Source organism: Oryctolagus cuniculus, chromosome 3, assembly GCF_964237555.1.
Source record: "Oryctolagus cuniculus chromosome 3, mOryCun1.1, whole genome shotgun sequence".
Classification (NCBI taxonomy): Eukaryota; Metazoa; Chordata; class Mammalia; order Lagomorpha; family Leporidae; genus Oryctolagus; species Oryctolagus cuniculus.
Window position 1 is genome coordinate 147,749,644 of NC_091434.1, and position 17,778 is coordinate 147,767,421.

The 17,778-nt window shown below is 39.1% G+C and overlaps 1 long non-coding RNA gene across 1 annotated transcript in view; it reads left to right on the top strand.

Annotated features, from left to right (window-relative positions):
• The first annotated feature begins 814 nt into the window (after positions 1–814).
• The window catches only part of LOC103348678 (uncharacterized), a 62,920-nt gene continuing 45,956 nt past the window's right edge, over positions 815–17,778 (top strand). Inside the window, exons 1-2 of the long non-coding RNA XR_516982.4 lie at positions 815–899; positions 1,650–1,782. This is a non-coding gene — a long non-coding RNA (uncharacterized lncRNA). The remainder of the gene's footprint in view (positions 900–1,649; positions 1,783–17,778) is intronic.

Sequence of the window (17,778 nt, forward strand, 5' to 3'; positions counted from 1 at the left end):
ACTCTACACTCCCATTCCATTCTTCCCCATAGTTTGCATTTTTGATGTTCCATTTTATTTCTTTCTATGTTGTCCATCTCTTAAATGTAGTTATTGCTATTTTTCAAGATTCATTTATTTATTTGAGAAGCAAAACAGAACAAACAGGAACTCCATCCTGGTGTCCCACCTTTATAGAAGATGCCCAAGTACTTGTGCCATCTTCTGCTACCTTCCCTAGGCACATCAGCAAGACTGCTGGATTGGAAATGGAGTACCTAGGATTTAAACTGGCATTCACATAAAGGATGTTAGAGTCGCAAGCTGTAGCCAAACCTGCTGTGCCACAAAGCTAGCTCGTGTTATTGTTATTTTTAATTATTGTTTCTTAATCCTCACATTAAAGATATAAATGGTTTATTCACCATGCTTGCAATATTAGAGCATCCTGAATTAGTCTGTTCAGTTAATCTTTTTTTAGAATTTATTTTATTTATTTGAAAGACAGAGTTACAGAGAGAGGTAGAGACAGAGAGAGAGGTCTTCCATCCGCTGGTTCACTCCCCAGATGGCCGCAACAGCTGGAGTTGCGCTGATCCAAAGCCAGGAGCCAGGGGCAATTCCAGGTCTCCCACGTGGGTGCAGGAGCCCAAGGACTTGGGCCATCTTCCACTGCTATCCCAGGCTATAGCAGAGAGCTGGATCAGAAGAGGAGCAGCTGGGACTAGAACCAGCACCCATATGGGATGCTGGCACTTCAGACCAGTGCTTTAACCTGCTGCACCACAGTGCCGGCCCCTGTTCAGTTAATTTTATCAGTGAATTTCCTACCTTCTGATATTTTATTCTTAGTCATTATTGTCTTTCTTTCAGCTTAAGGATGTCCCTTTAGCATTTTATGCCAGACAGATCTGATGGAGGTAATGTATGCTTTCATTTTTTCTCTATAGCTAAGTGTCTATTTAGTTTTATATCTTCCCTAATATTATTTTGATATTTGATATGTTCCTAACAATTCTTTCCTCTAATGCTTAAAATTTATTCATCTAGAATTGGTTTCTAATTTAGAAATTATCTGCATATTTGACTATGTTTTAGTCTTTCTTTCATGCTCTTTCTCACTCACTCTCACTCTCTCTCACTCTTACTCTGTATCAGAATTGTCAAATGCTTCTGTATTTTAGTTGGCCTTTTAGGTATTTTATATTTAATATGTGTTTACCCTTTTACATTAAAATTATTTTATTTATTTGAAAGTCAGAGTTACAGAGAGAGAGAGAGAGAGAGAGAGAGAGAGAAAGAGAGAATCTTCCATTTGCTGGTTTTCTAAGTGGTTGCGATGTCAGGAGCTGGGCCAACCTGAAGCCAGGAACCTGTAATACTTGGAATACCCTCTGGGTTTCCCATGTGGGTGGCAGAGGCCCAAGTACTTGGGCCATCTTCCACTGCTAGCCCAGGTGCATTAGCAGAATGCTTGATTGGAAGTGGAACAGCTTGGACTCAACCAGCACTTACACACTATGCTGGTATTGCAGGCAGTGGTTTAACCAACTGCACCACAATGCCAACCTTTTTATATTTCTTCTTAATTTTTTGTTTTGTTCTGTTCTTGAATTTGTGAGCTCTTGCTGTTTATTTTATTATTTCTTATAGCTTTTCTTCTTTTTTAGAGTGAGAAAACTCTCCCCGTGGTTCATTCTCTAACTGCCTGCAACAACAAGCAGTGAAACAGAAACTCACTTCTTGTCTTCCACGTGGGAGCAGAGACACAAGTACTTAGGCTGTCATTTGCTGCCTCCCAAGGTAAGAAGCTGAAATAGGACCCGCAGGAGCCAGGGTTCCAAATGGTTTCTGAAGTCCTCTGCTAAATGTCTGCCCCATACTTTTTTAATTTGAGAGGTGCAGAGATACATAGATATTTCCCATCTGCTGATTCACTCCCCAGATGCCCACAACAGCCTAGGCTGGAAAAAGCCAGGACCCCAGAATTCAATCTGGATCTCCCACAAGGATGGCAGGTACCCAATTACTTGGCCATCCCTTGATGCCTTCCAGGGTGCACATTAGCAGGAAGGTGGAATTGGGAGCAGAGCTGAGACTCCAATCCAGGTACTCTGATATGGGCTATGGATGCCCCAAGCAGAGTCATAATCACTGTGCCAAATACCCACTTCTGTGCTCTTTAAGTGCACTTAGAACTGTACATTTCTTCTGAGTGTTGCTTGGAGTACATGCCATAAATGGGTAGTTCAGTATTCTGCATTTATTAGTAACTTTAGATGTGATTTCTCCTTTAACACAAGAATTAGTTTTAAAAATGATCTTAATGGTTTTATAAAGCTTTAATTTTTCCTCCTCACATGTGTTTTTCAATAGGTTAATTCAGTTGGATTCTTTATCACAAATGGGTCTTAAGTACCATTCAGTGTTTCATTGTTTCTGTAGCTGGGCAATTTCCAGATGTTCCTCATCTGAATTATTTCTCTATCACAGACTGATACCATCCAAATCTTTCTGATAATTATCATAGTTCATTGAATTGAGGCAGCTGAATTTAGTGCAAGTTCAAAGTTGTTTCTTTCAAGAATTAACTCCTCTTTCTGGGTTTGAGGCAAAGAGCAAGTAATGGCCTGGCCTTATCCAAACCTTGTAGATAATTTTCAACAAAGCCATTTTGAATCTCAGGAATCCCATTCCCCTAAGTAGCAGGATTGTTGGGTAAGGGGCATATCCAGAGCTCATCCTATAATGGAAAATCAATATTATAGTCTTGAGGATGCTTGTCCATGACTACAGAAAGTCAGAAAAAGTATGAACTACATGTAACAGGTTCTTTTCTACTTCCCCACTATTTGTAAACCCAGGGATTTCTTTTTCTTTCTTTCTCCCTTTCCTTATCCTTATTCCCTCCCTCTCTCCCTTTCTTTCTGATTCAACAGTTTTTAAAACTATTGACCATAATGACCATAATGATAGGATTAAGAGTCAAGACTAGTGTCTGCAAATAATAACTGATAGAATTAAAAAGGAAAGAATGATCCAACAGGGAAGCAGGATAGATAGCAGACTCATAGAATGGCAGATGTCCTAAACAGCACTCTGGCCTCAGAATCAGCCCTTAAGGCATTTGGATCTGGCTGAAGAGCCCATGAGAGTATTTTAGGCATGGAAAGCCAAGACACTCTGGAAAAAAAAAATGGAAAAACAAAAACAAAAGAAACCAAACAAACCTAAATGAAAGATCTCTGCAAGTGAGATCCCAGTGGAAAGAATGGGCCATCAAAGAAGGAGGTACCTTTTTCTGAAGGGAAGAGAGAACTTCCACTTTGAATATGACCTTGTCTAAAAAAAAAAGATCAGAGTCGGTGAACTCAAAAGGCGTCCAAAGCCTCAGCTACTCATGACAAGAGCCTAGGGTGATTACTGATGCCATAAACAAGAGTGTCAATTTGTTAAGTCAACAACAGGAGTCACTTTGCACTTACTCCTCATGTAGGATCTCTGTCCTTAATGTGTTGTACAATGTGAATTAATGCTATAACTAATACTCAAACAGTATTTTTCACTTTATGTTTCTGTGTGGGTGCAAACTGTTGAAATCTTTACTTAGTATATACTAAATCGGTCTGTATATAAAGAGAATTGAAAATGAATCTTGATGCGAATGGAATGGGAGAGGGAGCAGGAGATGGGAGGGTTGTGGGTGGGAGGGAAGTTATAGGGGGGAAAACACCATTGTAATCCATAAACTGTACTTTGGAAATTTATATTTATTAAATAAAAGTTAAAAGAAGAAAAAAGATTAATAACACATAGTAAAAAATGTTTTGCCATGTATATACATATATATACATGTTAATATAAATTAATATATATTACAATACATATATAACATATATAGATATACATATTATTTTTCTTGAAAGTAGGAATATTAATATATAAAGCAGGATTCATGGCAAAGATCACAAAGTGAAGAAAGAAGGATATATTACTACATAGAGGGTATAATTCAGTGAGGACCATTTTTAAAACTATCTGTGTACCAGATATTATGGCATCACATGTTTTTTCCTTTTCTCTATATATTAACTTTCACATATGAGAGAAAACATGTAAAATTTGTCTTTCTGTGTCTGGCTTATTTTACTTAGTGTAATGATATCCATTTCTATTCATTTTGTGCAAATGTCAGGATCTCATTCTTTTTTATGGATGATTAATATTTCAGCATGTAAGTATAACACTTTTTTATGCAAACAATCATCAGTTGATGTACATGTAAGTTGATTCCATATCTTTGGTAATGTGAATTGGGCTACAATAAACATGGGAATGCAGGGACCTCTTTCATAAGCTGGCTTTACTTGCTTTGGATATATTTCCAGAAATGAGATAGCTGGGTCATATGGTAGATTCATTGGTAGTTTTCAGGAATACTTATACTATTTTCCATGATGGTCTTACTGATTTGTATCTCCATTAACAGTGTATTAGGGGCCGACACCATGGCTCAATAGGCTAATCCTACACCTAGCGGAGCCAGCACACCGGGTTCTAGTCCCGGTTGGGGCGCCGGATTCTTTCCCGGTTGCCCCTCTTCCAGGCCAGCTCTCTGCTGTGGCCCAGGAGTGCAGTGGAGGATGGCCCAAGTGCTTGGGTCCTGCACCCCATGGGAGACCAGGAGAAACACCTGGCTCCTGGCTTTGGATCAATGCAGTGCGCAGGCCGCGGTGACCATTGGAGGGTGAGCCAACGGCAAAAGGAAGACCTTTCTCTCTGTCTCTCTCTCTCACTGTCCACTCTGCCTGTAAAAAAAAACAAAAAAAAAACAAAAACAAAACAAAACAAAACAAAAACAAACAAACAAACAAACAAAAAAACAAAAAAAAAAACCAAGCAAACAAAAAAACAGTATATTAGGGCTCGCTTTTTTCATATACTTGCCAGAATTGGATAAAAACCATTCTAACTGGAGTTGAGATGATACTTCATCATGGTTGTCATTTGTATTTCCTGATGGCCAGTGATCCTGAGCATTTTTCATGTCCTCTTGGCAATTTATATTTCTTCTTTGGAAAAATGCCTATTCACATTCTTTGCCCATTTTTTAATTGGATTGTTTTATTGTTATTGAATTTCTTGAGCTCCTTGTATATCCTGGATATTAATTCCTAATTGCAGGCATAGTTTACAAATGTTTTATCCCATTTTGTGAGTGGTCTTCACTCTGTTAATTGCCTCTTTCACTGTACAGAAACTTCTTTTTTTTTTTTTTTTTTTTTTTTGACAGGCAGAGTGGACAGTGAGAGAGAGACAGAGAAAGGTCTTCCTTTTGCCATTGGTTCACCCTCCAATGGCCACCGCAGCCAGCGCGCTGCAGCTGGTGCACCACACTGATCTGATGGCAGGGGCCAGGTGCTTCTCCTGGTCTCCCATGGGGTGCAGGGCCATCCTCCACTGCACTCCCGGGCCACAGCAGAGAATTGGCCTGGAAGAGGGGCAACTGGGACAGAATCTGGTGCCCCGACCGGGACTAGAACCCGGTGTGCCGGCGGCGCAAGTTGGAGGATTAGCCTAGTGAGCCATGGCACCGGCCAGAAACTTCTTAATTTGATGTCATCCAATTTGTCTATTTTTATTGTCTGTGCTTCTGGGGTATCCTCCCTAGAGCTCATTGCCTATGCCAATGTCTTCAAGTGTTTCCCCTAAGTTTTCCCTAGTAGTTTGATAGCTTTAAGTCTAACATTTAGATCCTTGTTCCATTTTGAGTTGAAATTTTTTTAGCACATAAGGTAGAAGTCTTGTTTCATTTTTTAAAGATTTATTTATTTAATTGAAAGGCAGAGTTACACAGAGAGCAGAGAGAGAGAGAGACAGAGAGAGAGAGGTCATCCATCTGATGGTTCACTCCCCAATTGGCCACAATGCCTGGAGCTGCACTGATCTGAAGCCAGCAGCTTCCTCCGGGTCTCCCATGTGAGTTCAGGGGCCCAAGGACTTGGGCTGTCCTCTATTGCTTTTCCAGGCCATAGCAGAGAGCTGGATTGGAAGTGGAGCAGGCGGGTCTCAAACTGGCGCCCACGTGGGATGCTGGTGTTTCAGGCCAGGGCATTACCCCACTGCACCACAGCACCAGCCCCAGAAGTCTTATTTTAAACTTCTGCATGTAGATAACCAATTTTCCCAGGAAAATTTATTGAAGAGATTGTCTTTTCTCCAAGAAATGCTTTTAGTCCATTTGTCAAAGATAAGTAGGTTGTAGATGCATGGATTTATTGCTGGGGTTTCTTTTTTCTAATTGGTGTTTTTTTAAAATAATTAATTTCATTTAAGGAATACAACTTCATGCATTTAATCTATACAGATTTGGAAACATAATGCTTATATCCCCTCTACATCCCTCCCCCCCATATTCTCACCCTTCTTCCTCCTCACTCTTCCCTTCTCACTCTTATTTTTACAGAGATAAATTTTCAGTTAATTTTTATACTCATAAGATTAGTCCTACATCAAATAGAGAGCTAACTGATTACTATGAAGAAAAAAAATTAGTAAAGAACATAAGCAAGCAAACAAACAAGGAAAACATTGTTCCCCTACAGTCAAGGCTAGGGCTGCTCAAAATCATCACATCTCAAAGTGACAGTTTCATTCCTATAGGTTACATTTTGAGTACTCATTAGTTACCACAGATCAGAGAGACCTATGTTATTTGTCCCTTTGTGACTGGCTTATTTCACTAAGTACAATGGTTTCCAATTGCATCCATTTTTTGCAAATGACAAGATTTCATTTTTTACTGCTATATAGTATTCCATAGTGTATGTATACCACAATTTCTTTATCCAGTCTTCAGTTGATGGACATCTGGGTTAATTCCATAACTTATCAATTATAAATTGAGCTGAAATGAACAGGGGGATACAGATTACTCTTTCATATGCTGATTTCATTTCTTTTGGATAAATTCCCAGGACTGGGTTGGCTTGGTCATACAGTAGCTCTATATTCAGCTCTCTGAAGTATCTCCGTACTATCTTTCACATGGTTGTACCAGTTTACATTCCTACCAACCATGGATTAAGGTACTCTTCTCCCCACATCCTTGCCAGCATTTGTTGATTTCTGAATTCCAGTAGTCTCTTAATGGAGTTTTTTGGGTTCCTTATTTATAGAATCATACAATCTGCAAATAGGGATACTTTGAGTTCATCTTTACTGATTTGAATCCCTTTAATTTCTTTTTCTTGCATGATGGCTTTGGCTAGAACTCCCAGGATTATATTGAATAGTAATTGTGAGAGCGGTCATCCTTGTCTGGTTCCAGATCTCAGTGGGAATGACTCCAACTTTTACCCATTCAATATGATGCTTGCTGTGGGTTTGTCATAATTTGCCTTGATTGTGTTGAGCAGTGTTTCTTCTAAACCCAATTTGCTTAGAGTTTTCATCATGAAAGTGTATTGTATTTTGTCAAATGCTTTCTTTGCATATAGCTCTTTGTAGTAATTTCTGATGTTTTTTAATTTCTTTGGTGTCTGTTGTTACATTTCCCTTTTCATCTCTAATTAATTGATTTGGGTTTTCTTTCTCCATTTTTGGTTCTTGGGCCAATAGTGTGTCAATTTTGTTTATTTTTTCAAAAAAACAGGTCTTCATTTTGCGATCCGTTGTGCTTTTTTTTTTCTTTTAATTTTGTTGATTTCTTCCTTAGTTTTAATTATTTATTTTCTTCTCCTGGTTTAGGTTTGGCTTGCTGTTGTTTTTCTAGATCCTTGTTGTACATAGATAGTCCATTTATTTCATGCATTTCCATTTTCTTGATGTAGGCACCAATTGCTATAAACTTTCTTCTTAATGCAGCTTTGCTGTATCCCATAAATTTTAGTATGTTGTATTGTCATTTTCATTTGTTTCCAGAAATTTTTTGATTTATCTTTTGATTTCTTCTATGACCCACTGTTCATGCAGGAACATGTTGTTTGTTCTTGATGTGTTTGCATATGATGTAGATATTCTTGAGTTGTTTTCCAACTTCATTGCATTGTGGTCCAAGAAGATGCATGATATGATTTAGATTTTTTGAATTTGCTGAGATTTGCTTCATTGCCTAGCATGTTGTCAATTTAGAGAAAGTTCCACATATTGAAGAGAAAAATGTGTTCTCTTTGGCTATAGGGTGGAAGGCTCCGTAGGTATATGCTAGGTCCATTTGGTCTATGTTGTCAATTAACTCTGCTGTTTCCTTGTTTATTTTCTGTCTCATTGACCTGTCCATTGCTGAAAGTGGGGTATTGAAGTCCCCCATTACTATTTATTGGGGTCTATATCTCCCTTTAAATACCTTAACATTTCTTTTCAATATCCAGGTGCCCAGTAATTAGGTGCATATACATCTATAATAGTCACACCTTCCTGTTGAATTGATCATTTAATCATTATATAATGTCCCTGTTTGTCTCTTTTAATACTTTTTGAGTTAAAGTCTATTTTGTCTGATATTAGGATGGCCACACAGCTCTTTTTTGGTTTCTGTTATGATGGATTATGTTTTTCAATCCTTTCACTTTCAGTCTACTTGCATCTTTGTTGGTAAGATGTGTTTCTTGCAGGCAGCAAATAGATGGATTTTCTTTTTTTAATCCATTCAGCCAGTCTACATCTTTTAACTGCGGAGTTGAGTGCATTTACATTCAGTGTGACTATTGTTAAGTTTGACTTTGTCCTGCCATGTTTCTGTCAATAGTTTTGCTTATGTATTTTGGATTTCATTTGTACTTTTGCTGCCTAATTTTCTGCATTTATCTACTTTTGTAGTGATGTTCTTGTTTCTGTGTTTTTGTGTTAAGCTCATCCTTAATCATCTTTTGTAGGGCTGGACAAGTAGTTAAAAATCTTTCAATTTCTGTTTGTTGTCAAAGATCTTTATTTCTCTTTCATTCATAAATGAGAGATTTTCAGGGTGTAGAGTATTCTGGGTTGACAGTTTTTTTCCTCTTAGGACTTGGGAGTAGTTTCGCCATTCTCTTCTTGCCTGTAGAATTTGTGATGAGAAGTCTGGAGTGAGTCTAAGTGGGTTTCCTCTGAATGTAATTTGTCATTTCTATTTTGTACATTTTTAGATCTTTTCTTTATGTTTTACTGAGGAGAGCTTTGTTACAATGTGTCGAAGTGAAATTCTTTTCTGGTCCTGTCTATTGGGAGTTGTGTGTACTTCCTGTATTTGGATGTCTCTTTCTTTCTCCAGATTGGAGAAGTTCTCTTATTATTTCATTAAGAAGGTCTTTGGCCAGCGCTGCAGCTCACTTGGCTAATCCTCCACCTGTGGCACTGGCACCCAGGTTCTAGTCCCGGTTGGGGTGTCAGATTCTGTCCTGGTTGTTCCTCTTCCAGTCCAGCTCTCTGCTGTGGCCCGGGAGTGCAGTGGAGTATAGCCCAAGTGCTTGGGCCCTGCACCCTATGGGAGACCAGGAGGAAGCACCTGGCTCCTGGCTTCTGATCAGCACAGTGCGCCGGCTGTAGCAGCCATTTAGGGGGGTGAACCAACAGAAAAGGAAGACCTTTCTCTCTCTCTCTCTCTCTCACTGTCTAGCTCTGCCTGTCAAAAAAAAAAAAAAAAATAGAAGGTCTTCTAATCCTTTCTTTCCACGCCTTCCATAATTCCTAGGATATGGATGTTTGGTCATTTGATAGAATTTTATGTATCTCCAACTACGTTTTTAAATTTTCTAATATCTTTTTTTTTTTTTTGACAGGCAGAGTGGACAGTGAGAGAGACAGAGAGAAAGGTCTTCTTTTGCCGTTGGTTCACCCTCCAATGGCTGCTGCGGCCGGCGTGCTGCGGCCGGCGCACCACGCTGATCCGATGGCAGGAGCCAGGTGCCTATCCTGGTCTCCCATGGGGTGCAGGGCCTAAGGACTTGGGCCATCCTCCACTGCAGCGCCGCTAGGCAGAGGATTAGCCTGTTGAGCCATGGCGCTGGCCCTAATATCTTCTTTTATTTGGTCTGATTGTATTATTTCCAGAAATTTGTCTTCTAGTTCTGATACTCTTTCTTCTGTCTCACTTATTCTATTGTTACAGCTTCCCACTGCATTTTTTATTTTATCTATTGAATTCTTCATTTCTAGTATTTCATTCTGACTTCTCTTTAATATCTCAATTCCTTGGGAGCACTTTTCATTTAGGTTGTGAATTTTTTTCTGATTGCTTCTAAGGAATCTGACAATTTTTTTAATTCCCTTTCTGGCATACCCTCGATCTCTTCTTCAGCTTCTATTATTGAAGAGTTTTAGTGTGTCTTTGGGGGACTCATAGTGTCTTCCTTATTCTTATTAAGGTTTTTTCCTTTGTTTTTCGGCATTTCTGCTTGCTTTTCTCTTTAATATGTTTCTTGGTACTTGTGGTGAGATATCCCTCTGCAATGAGCTGCTATGTGTCTGTGCATTTTAAGTGGAAGCACGCAGTCCCACTTCCGGGAGTCCTGCTTACTTCTCGATCATGATGGGGGCAGGTATGAGAGCTCTGGTGCACTGAGCCCTCCCTGCTGGGGCCAGGGTTACTTATCACTAGTGCATGAAACGAGCTTAAGATTTTGATACTTAGAACTTTTCCTTGTTGTACAGCTTGCGTGGTTGGGGGGAAATTACTCTGAATTGTTGTGATCCTTGTTCCTGGGTGGGGTGTGTTGTGAAGTGGCCCCTGCAATTGATGGGTGTTTGCATGGGAGGCAAATGTGATGGCCCTCTGCTAACATTCAAAGATATAAACAGACAATATGGCTTATCCCAGCCGGCTGCAGGTCCACTTGTGCATGGAAGGAGACATAGATGGACAGAGGCATGCCCGACCTCTCTGTTTGTTCCCCTATTCTTCCCACTTGGAACTTCAAATGCAGTTCACCAGTCTTCCCCACCTGCTGCTATCTGCAGCTCCATGGACTCATGACCTTGCATCTCACCTGGTCCCCTGGGAAGGGGGGGTGGCATCAGTCTCCCCATTCAGCTTCTCCACCATGCCTCCGCCACACCTCCACCACTTCCCTTTCTCTTTTGATACCTCAGCATGGACCTGCCCAGTCTCTGTTGGACTCCTGGGCTTCTCTGTACAAAATTCTCATGGCTCTGTCACTGACTTGTATCCCCTTTCCTTATTAACTATCTATTTTTCCCCATGTGACTCAGGACATCCTATTGTTATACTACCATCTTGGTCATCTCCCACATTCTTTCGTTCTTTTTTTTTAACTTTTATTTAATGAATATAAATTTCCAAAGTACAGCTTATGGATTACAATGGCTTCCCTCCCATAACGTCCCTCCCACTCGCAATCCTCCCCTTTCCCACTCACTCTCCCCTTCCATTCACATCAAGATTCATTTTCAATTCTCTTTATATACAGAAGATCAGTTTAGCATACATTAAGTAAAGATTTCAACAGTTTGCTCCCACACAGAAACATAAAGTGAAAAATACTGTTTGAGTACTAGTTATAGCATTAAATCTCAATGTACAGCACACTAAGGACAGAGATCCTACATGAGGAGTAAGTGCACAGTGACTCCTGTTGTTGACTTAACCAATTGACACTCTTGTTTATGGCATCAGTAATCACCCTAGGCTCTTGTCATGAGCTGCCAAGGCTATGGAAGCCCCCTGAGTTCACCGACTCTGATCATATTTAGACAAGGCCATGGTCAAAGTGGAAGTTCTCTCCTCCCTTCAGAGAAAGGTACCTCCTTCTTTGATTACCCATTCTTTCCACTGGGGTCTCACTCGTGGAGATCTTTCATTTAGGTTTTTTTTTTTTCCCCCAGAGTGTCTTGGCTTTCCATGCCTGAAATACTCTCATGGGCTTTTCAGCCAGATCCGCATGCCTTAAGGGCTGATTCTGAGGCCAGAGTGCTGTTTAGGACATCTGCCATTCTATGGGTCTGCTATGTATCTCACTTCCCATGTTGGATCGTTCTCTCCCTTTTTTATTCTATCAGCTAGTATTTGCAGACACTATTCTTGTTTACGTGATCCCTTTGGTTCTTAGTCCTATCATTGTGATCAATTGTGAACAGAAATTGATCACTGGGACTAGTGAGATGGCATTGGTACATGCCACCTTGATGGGATTGAATTGGAATCCCCTGGTACCACATTCTTTCTTGATGGTGGGTGTTTTCTGTGTTTCTATGTGTAACACATCCTTAAGCATCTATTGTAAGCCTGGGCGTGAGGTGATATATTCTTTCAGTTTCTGTTTGTTATGGAAGGTATTTATTTCACCTTTATTCATAAATAAAAGCTTTGCAAGGTATAGTATTCTGGGTTGTTTATTGGAAAGAGAAAGAGAGAGAGAGAGAGAGAGAAGGAGAGGGAGGGAGGGAGAGAGGGATGGGGAGAGAGAGAGAGAGAGAGAGAGAGAGAGAGAGAGAGAAATCATCTACCCACTGGCTCACTCCCCAAATGGCTGCAATGGCTTAGGCTGGTCCAGGCTGAAGCCGTGTGTCTGAAACTCCATCTGGGTCTAATGTGTGGGTAGCAGTGGCCTAGTACTTGGACCATCTTCTGCTACTTTCCAAGGTGTATTAGTATGGACCTGGATTGGATGTGGTGCAGCTGAGACTCAAACCAGCACTCTAATATGTAATGCCACTGTCGCAGGCAGAATTTTAACCTGCTACACCACAATACCTTCCCTACCTTTCCATTTGTTTTGATATAGGAACTTATTGCTATAAACTTTCCTCTTAACAGTGCTTTTGTAGCATCTCATACAATTTGATATGATGTATTTCCATCTTAATTTGCTTTAAGGAATTTTAAAATTTCCCTTTTGATTATTTTCAATGAACCCATTGTTCATTCCTAGAGTTTCTTTTGTTGTTAATTTGCAGCTTTACTTCCTTGCGGTCAGAAAAGTTACATTATATAGTTTTATTTCTTAAAATTTATTTAAAATGTGTTTTATGGTCTAGTATATGGTCTATCCTAGAGAATGTTCCATTTACCAATAAAAATATGTGTTTTGTAGTTGGGAGATGAAATGTTCTATAAATGTCTATCAGGTCCCTTTTGTCTATACTATATATTAACTCAGTTGTTTCTTTGTTGATTTTTTTGACTTGTTGATCTATCAGATCTATCCATTGATGCAAATGGCGTATTGAAGTCTACAGTACTGTATTAGCGCTTATGCCTCCCTTTATTAACATTTGTTTTATAAAACAGAGTGTTATGGTATTAGGTATGTATTGTTAGTGAAACTAGCACCATCTTATCTGAGGTGCCATCTTAAGTCTCTGGAGCCATCTTAGGCTCTGGCCCAGTTGTCATTTTGTACAGTAAGTTTCAGTTTCCTAAGTCCAGCCTGGTTTACCAGAAATCAGGTGATCAAATTGCCCAACCATATTCATTGCTTTTGCCCCACCCAGTGGAATTTGCTGTTCTTACTTCCTCATCTCTGCTAAGCTGTTTTCCCAGTGCAGGCTACTGTTTCTCTTGTGCATGGAGAGGCAGTTTTGTCAGCCAACAAAATTTTTTCCCTCACTGCGGTGTTTGGTGTGTTTTGTGTGGCCTTGCATATGTTACACTTATAAAAGTCACATCTTCTTGGCCGGTGCTGTGGCTCAATAGGCTAATCCTCCGCCTGCGGCGCTGGCACACCGGGTTCTAGTCCCGGTCGGGGCACTGGATTCTGTCTCAGTTGCTCCTCTTCCTGTCCAGCTCTCTGCTGTGGCCCGGGAGTGCAGTGGAGGATGGCCCAAGTGCTTGGGCCCTGCACCCCATGGGAGAACCAGGAGAAGCACCTGGCTCCTGCCTTCGGATCAGCGTGGTGTGCTGGCCACAGCGGCCATTGGGGGGTGAACCAATGGAAAAAAGGAAGACCTTTCTCTCTGTCTCCCTCTCTCTCACTGTCCACTCTGCCTGTCAAAAAAAAAAAAGTCATATCTTCTTGTTAAATTGATTCCTTGATTATTATTTAGTGACTTTCTTTGTCCTTTTAACAGTTTTCTCTTAAAGTGATAAAAGTATAGCCACTTCTGCTTACTTTTGATATCCTTTTGCATGGTATAACTTTTTCCATCCTTTCACTTTCAATCTCTGTGTGTATATTTCCTGCAGTTAGCATACTGTTGGATACTGTCTTTTTATACTTTCATCCAGTCTTTTAATTAGGGAAATTAGTCTATTTACATTCAAGATAATTATTGATAAGTAATAATAATGTTTTTCCTTTAAAATTTTTCTTGTGTGTTTTGAACATCCTTTGTTCTTTTGCTAGTATGTTTCCTACTTCCACACTTTCATAATGCAGGTTGCCTTTCTCTGTTTCTGTACGTAGTGCATGCTTAATTATTTGCAAGGCTGGTCAGGTGTTAATGAATTATTTCAATTTTCTCTTGTCTTAGAAGGTCTTTATTTCACCTTCATTTATGAAAGAGAGTTCCTCTGGGTTAAGTATTCTGGGTTGGCCATTTTTCCTTTCTGAACTTGAACTATATTTTTCCATTCTTTCCTGGCCTATAATGATTGTGTTGAAAGGTCTACTGTCAATTTAGTAGGAATTCCTTTAAAAATGACCCAATGCCTTTCTCTTGCAAATTTTAGAATACTCTCTTTGAGTTTTACTTTTGAAAATTAAACTATAATTTTTAATGTCATATATAAATATGTAATATATATTACTATATTATGTATATATACAGTATAATATACACATATAATATAATTATAAGTATTATATTTATAATTATATAAATTATATTATATAATTATAATACATTATATAATATATTTATATAAATATATTTATATTTATATATAAATATTATATATTTATAAATATATATAAATATATAATGTTACATATAAATATATAATGTTTGAACCTTTAACTATAATTGTTAATGTTATATATAAATGTATATCTATACATTATATATAAATATAAATATATATTTACATTATAAATATATTTATTATATATCATATAAATGTATAATGCAAATATAAATATATTATATATAGTATATAGATATATTTATATATACATTTTATAATATATACATTTATAATATAAATGATATATAAATGCATATATACATTTATATATAAATATATATAATGTTATATATAAGTGTATCATGTTATTGTAAGTTCTTTTCTGATCATGTCTATCTGGGGTCCTAAGAGCTTCTGTATTTGTTTGGCCATATCTTTCTACAAACACTTGGGGCCATCTTCCATTGCTTTCCCAAGTGCCTTAGCATGGTGTTGGATCAGAATTGGAGCAGCTGGGACTCTTAACTGGTGCCCATATAGGATGTTGGCATGGCAGGCAGTGGCTGAACTCACCACATCACAATGCCAGCCCCTAATTTTTCATTTCTAATATTTTTATGTGATACCTTTTCAATATCTATCTCTGCTGAGTTTCTCATTTATATTATGTGCTGATTTCCTAATTTTTTTTTTTTAAGTAAAGTAGGATTAATTCAAGTTGGAAACCTCCTGCCAGAGTGGCAAAGAGGCAGGTTCCAAGAAAGGAAGTCTCAAATTCTGGTGGTAATGAGGCTTGTTCAATCTTAGGGATGAAACTGTTAATCAATAAGGTGGGGATGAACCCAATAAAAGACCTGAATTACAATTCTTTATCCTGTCTGGCTTGCTGATGTTAAAACAAAACAAAAGAAAACATCCAGAAGGGTGGAGTAGGTAACTTGTTTTCACAATAAGCTGTGAGCTCAGGAGGAATCACCACTCACTTGCTATTCTCATGGTAAAGTTGGAGAGTCCTAAGGAAGGAAGGCAGACATTTTGATCTTGGTTAAGATAAGCTTTTGGGGGTAGGGGGAGCAAGCACTTCCAATTCCAAACTTCTACCAGGAGACTACACTAACTCTTTAACTCCTCACATCTCCCCTGCCCAGAAGAATGGGATCCTAACTTCTGTTAGGGGGAACTGCCAATGACCACTCTGGCTGCTTCATGCTGAAAAGGGGCATCATTGGGGAAACAGAAGTACAGTATTCTTCTGGAGGTCACCAGTAGAATGTAGGTTTTTTCAGAGGCATCATCTGAAGTACTGCTTGGAGTTGATGGCTTCTAATTGTTAAGCCTGGATAACACAAAGCATGCAGGACAGTTTAATATACATGGTCCTAGCAAGAGTGCAAGAGAGATGATACATATTGGCCCTAGGAAGGGCAATAACCAATTTAGCCATTTCCAGTTTTCAAAGAAATTTTTTGTTTATATGTATTTTAGTTACTTCCTCATGCAGCCTGTCAATCTCCCTTTGAACTAGGTTTGCATTATCACTTAGATTAAAACAGCATATTCCTGGCAATTGCTTACATCCAATTTGTTTTTTTTAGTAATAAGTAGTCAATGGCTGCATGACTTCATAAAATACCTTCTTGATTCTGGCTCAGTTCATAACTGAGATATGTTAAGGCAGTAGCAGTGGCATGAGCTGTCTTTGCTAATATACAAGCCAACTCATTGATCTCCTTATGTGCCCGTGCAGCTAGTCCAGGAGTTAGTAAGATGAAAACAGCTGCTATCAGTGCCTCAGTTAAAGCATACAGCATTAGGAAGTCATCACAGTCTGAGGGGAACAATCATCTGGCATGTGTAGAATGTGCAGAGGCTGTCATGGGAGAGATGAGAAGAGGTACTACTCAACCCACAAAGCATAGGCCAGAAGACCAGAATATGACTTAGGAACTGTGAAAAGAGAAATGCATCACAAAGAAGACCCAAGCCCATTGGCATAGTCACATCATTTGAATAGTCTACATGAGTTATAGAAGAGCATTTATGCTTTCGAGTTAGATCACAGGAGACACAAACACAGTCATTATATATAAAATAGTAACGGCATGTAGTTCAGAGGCGAGTCCTTAGCTATGGGCCAAGAAGATATGTTTTGCTTAGTTGTCTAAGGAAAGCATTTGAGGGAGGTGCCTAGACCTAACAAATTCTGTTGTAATATATCCATAGGTGAGGCTCCTTCATGCATACCAAAGGATGTTTGGTTTAACACGTTAGAAGCTAGATGAGCCCATAAGTTTCTAGTAGGTGTGAAAGAACCTGTTTTGGTAAGGACAGTTGCAGGCTTGCCTGTAGTTAACTCACTGCTTGTGAAACCTGGGGCATTTTTGGTGACTTTTCTGTTGTCCTTAACACTCAGGGTTGAGTGTGGGTCCTATCATGACTGTGTCAGAGCTGGTTAGCAGGATAGTCAAGAAAAGGAGTGACTGTAGAAGAACTTCACGAGTGGCATAGTGGAGACAGATTATGGAACAGGAGTGGTAAGCAGGAGCTGAGTTGGATCATAGTAACTAAGAGGTTACTCATCTGAAGGTGGGGTTTTCTTAAACAGCAGCTTGAGTCCTTGAGTGGCTTCACAGGAGTAATTGACTTCTTTGTCAGTTTTTGACCCGACGTCGGTTTCTGGTATCAAGTCTTGCTATCACAAATCCCAGAAAGGACTGTCTAGTTCACTGTTTTAGATTTAAAGGATGCCTTCTTTTGCATTCTCCTTCATTCTGATTCTCAATTTCTGTTTGCCTTTGAGGACCTTGACTTTGTCCTCACAACTGAACTGGAACGTGTTACCTCAAGGGTTCTGTAACAGCCCATACCTTTTGGGACAGGTTTTTTTCTAAAGACCTATTAGAATTTTCTTACCCCCGAGTAACTGTTCTACAACATGTAGATACCATCCTCCTATGTGCTCAAACTGAGGAGGATTCCCAAGAGGACACTAAGGGCCTTCTGAACTTTCTAGCTGAAAG